The 4,336-nt window shown below is 44.4% G+C and overlaps 1 protein-coding gene across 22 annotated transcripts in view; it reads left to right on the top strand.

The window, feature by feature from the left end:
• MAPK8IP3 (mitogen-activated protein kinase 8 interacting protein 3) overlaps positions 1-4,336 on the top strand; it is an 82,929-nt gene that overhangs the window by 621 nt on the left and 77,972 nt on the right. The gene's annotated exons all lie outside the window — the stretch shown is intronic.

Here is a 4,336-nt window from a genome sequence, read left to right as displayed (position 1 = left end):
CCCGGCTCCTCTGCCGCACCGCAGGGCCTGGGCCACTGCGGCTGAGCTGCCCCGTGATAGCGGGAGGGAAAGAAACCGAACCACAATAGCTGCAATCCTGTGGAATTCCTGAGGAATTAGGAATTCACTTTGCAATGCCAACAGCATCCGGAGGGGTCAGCATAATTTGTGGTGTAAAAAATAGTTTTTAAAATGGGTAATTTGTGCAGTCATCCAGCATTCTCAATGTCAGCTGTAAGCTGTTTCGTTGGAGCAAGGAATTGCCTTTAGAGTATAACGTCTTGTTTTTGAAACTTATTTGTATCAAAATTATGCCTTGAATTTTAATAAAATTGTTCCCAAGTCAGCACCTGCCGTTTCCTGGAGCGTGGATGCGCTCTCGGGAGAGCGGGGGCACGGTTGCCCAGCTCGTGGGGTTGTTTGGAGGTGGCTCAGGAGAAATCCGACCCCCCTGATGGAGAGGAAGAAGAATGCTCCGGTTACAGGGGCTCGGATGTAGACAAGACAGAGGGGAGGTGATCTTCACTCTGTCATCTTGCTGCATCTGCGCCTGTCCCTGCTGAAATACAGAGCATCCTTTCAGCCTTGAAGGTTGGGAGCGGTAGGGTTTGCTGTTCAGCCTCTTGGAGTGACAATCTGTGAGCTGGAATAGAGCTTTGGTGCTGAAAACAGTCCATCCTCACCACATCATCCCCACCACATCATCTCCTTTAAACTTCTTAAAAAGTGGGGTTTTTCTGTCTTTAGGACTAAGGAAGAGCAGATTTAAGATTCAGTTGCTTTCCTCGGAGTCAAGTTCTGATTTGATATGGGGTAATCAATAAAATAAAAGAAATTGTAGTAATGAAATAAATGGTAGTAATGAAATAGTTGTTGAACTGGAGAATGGTGTAAAGCAGATATGAGATTTTCATAGACATGTTCGTGTTGCTTAATAATCATGGGCAAGAAGCTTGGTAGCTCAGTGGGGAGGACACTTGTGGTCCGTTACTGATACTGAAAGCAAGAGCCAGTCAGTTAAAAGTTTTAGTCCCAAGTTCTAATTATGTATTAATGGACTAATAAATGATCCTAAAGTTCTTTTGAATGCTTGTAGGGATCAAAAAATTATTCTGAGTACATGATGTTTATTTATGTTGTGTAGAGACAGCATTTTGCAGCTTCTGAGAAATAATTTTTAAAGTGCACTATTTATGGGAAAAAAATGAGACTGCCAATGGGGGTTGAACCAGTCCAGTTGGAATCATCTTGCATCTTTGGACTGGGGTGGATTTCTCTTCTGGGCTTACTAGATACAGGATGTGTTTTCTGGAAGCAAATGTACTGATGGCAGTTACATTCCCTGCAAGGAAATTTCAGAACCGTGGCAGAATACCATTTGCCAATGATATTTTTCGAAAGCGAGATTTAAAAAGTGCCAGTGATGATGATGATGAAGAAGATACTCTGTCATCCTTACACACAGTAAGTGGGAGAAGTGTCTGCAAGAAGACTTGTTATCAAAAAGGAATAGATAATGTGTTTCTTATGACAATAAGTGAGCATTGTGCCTCTACAAGCCCCTTATTACAAGGCCATGCATGGAATACACAGCTGCTGTTTCCCTCAGTATATAACAGAGTACATTATTTATCTGTGCCCGTTTCCCATGCACTGCTTACTCTGCAGTAAATTGCATGGTATGGGAGTGAAAGTCTGTATATGACAAGGAATTCTGCTGGCTACCAGGTAATTGTACACAATCAAAAACCAGAAAACTATTTTCTTCCCAGAACGTGCATTGCTGCTCTGAAACAGTGCCATAGAGACCAGGGACTGTCCATCCTGCCTCTCCCAACAGCATCAGTTTCCTGGGCTGTGCCTCAAGTCTTTCTTCTCTTCTAGCTGGGAAGATCCTCCCCTGGAAAAAGGATTTGACTTCAGTCTTGATTCCTCTCTGTGTATGAGTGCCAATTACTACAATTAAATCAACACTGAGAGGTTGGAGGTGAAAAACGGATCTGTTCTTTTGCAATATCCTGTCAAAGGACCCTGAGTTTTAGTTACTTTATATTAATTTATTAAATTCAAAGTAACTGAAACCACAGGTGTGCATTGTTCTGGCATTAAAATGTGCATTGTATTGGCTGATTATCACTGTGCCGAGCCATCACACCTTGGTGATCATCTTTATGCAGCAGTTGTGCACGAACAGACTGTACCGGTATAGTTTGTTAAATTAGGGTTAATCATAGAATCATAGAAACATGAAATAGTTTGAGTTGGAAGGGACCTTAAAGATCATCTAGGTCCCACACCTCTGCCACGGGCAGAGAAACAACTTCCTTTTCATTAAGGCCATAAGGAATATTTCCTTTTCAAAATTACTGTCTTTAGATAATTCTCTATATTGTCTTTTAAATCAATCTTTGCTAAAAGCAAATTAATGCTTTACTTTCTAAATGCTTAGGTTGTAGAGACTCCATGTTTTTGTCCTAAAATAGGGCAGCAGAAACATCCAGGCAAGTGGATTTAGAATAGAAGTTTCTTGGCATGAGGCAGTGCTGTCAGTTGCTGTTGTTACGGAGCCTAGTACAGAATTTTGCGATTTTCCGTGACCTCCCAGCTACTGAAGATACAGGATTTCAACAGATTTTTGGTGGTTTTGTTTTCTTCCATCTGGTTCATATGAACATAGAATACATATTTGTGAACATAGGGTCATTATTGCTTGTGCGGTGTGGTGATCTGTGGAATCACAGACTCCTCTAGTGTGTCTTTGATTTCCTGAGATTGAGTCCCACACCCCTGCTCAGTCAGGGGCAGCTGGAGCAGGTTGTCCAGGACCTGCTTAGAGTTTGAACATCTCCATGGATGGAGACTCTGTAGCCTCTCTGGGCCACCTGTCCCAGTGTCTGACCCCTCACAGGAAAAATGCACGTCCTTGTGTTCAGATGGAATTCTGTGTGGTTTCCCTTGTGCCCATTGCCTCCTGTCCAGAGCAGAGTCTGGCCCCCTCATCCTTTCTTCCTCCCAGTAGGTACTTGAGCACCCTGGTCAGATCTCCCAGAGCCTTCTTGAGCAGCCCAGCCCTCTCGGCTCCATCTCCTGTGCAAGATGCTCCAGTCCCTTAACCACCTTTTTGGTCCCGGTATTTGCACTGGTGCATAGGACATTACTTATTCTTACTGGCTAAGTATTTGGTTTAGCTTGCTGTCTTAAGGAAATAAAGCTATTGGTGATTGCTGTCTTAGGAGCTGCCCCAAATAACTTAGGAAACTAGTGGCTGCTTTCAGACGTATTTGTTAAATAAAAAGGTTACTTAAATTTTTTGGGGTGTCTTTTTGGTGAATAGTGAAAGGTTAATTGAAGGTCCTGCGTGTTGAAGGGACAGACAGAGTTGCCAGTGTGCAAGTGATTGGCGGCAGCAGGACAGTTGGCAGGTGGGTCTGAGGCAGGTGGGTCCAGCATGCACACACTGTTCCTTTCCTTTCTGGGATCTGCTCAGGGAGTGTGTAGGTGTAGAGTTGGGATGAGGAAAGGGCTAGGGACACCTGCAGAAATCCTCAGGGAAAGTAGGCCTTATTTGGGTCCACTCTTAATGAGACATTTTGATGTATGCCAGCTGCTTTCCTAATCTTCTCTATTCTTTCTCTCTTGAAGACAAGCATCACTGTGTGCCCTAAATGCTGATTTCTGCAGTGATTGTTCATCACACTGGGCACTGATGCCAAGATGAATGTGCATGTGTGTATGCACATAAAAGCTTTGCAGGGATGTTTGGGGTATGTTAGCATGGCTTCTTGGAGTTAGGAAAGCCAGATGGGCCTCTGCCATGTGGGAGGTGCCTTCAGACCTCTTGTTGCATGAAAACTGCTTCTAGGGAAATTTACATCCCAAGGGAATGGTGGTGGCTGTTCACAGAACACAAAGTGCCTTTGTAGCAAAGTAAGAGTGTTGTTTGATTTGCAGCATAAGTTCATGCTCATTAGAATGTTTAAAATGGTGATCATTGAAGATGACTTGTTGCTGATCAGGAGGTCTGACCCCTCCTGAAGGCTTTTTGTAGCTTTGTTCTGTGCTGTGGCAGCCCAGCACCTGGGAGCAACTTCCATTGGAAGGTCGCTGGGAAAACCTGTTTCATACCAGTGGCTGTTCCCATACACTGGCTGCTGGGGTGGTCGGTGTGTTTCCAGGCTGCAGGTGTTGGAGGGCAGGTGCTGTTGCCATGTGAGTGTCATGGGCCTCTGCTGGACTCTTGGAGAAAGGAGTCTGCATGTAAATATGTGGCAGAGCCTGCTGGGCTGCAGTTCTCATGGACTTGTGTTGATGTTGGACTTGGCCGGGAGATGGGCGG

The sequence above is a fragment of the Geospiza fortis genome, unplaced genomic scaffold, assembly GCF_000277835.1.
Source record: "Geospiza fortis unplaced genomic scaffold, GeoFor_1.0 scaffold114, whole genome shotgun sequence".
NCBI lineage: Eukaryota > Metazoa > Chordata > Aves > Passeriformes > Thraupidae > Geospiza > Geospiza fortis.
Note: the sequence above shows the minus strand (reverse complement) of the source record. Positions and strands in the feature narration are given on the sequence as shown.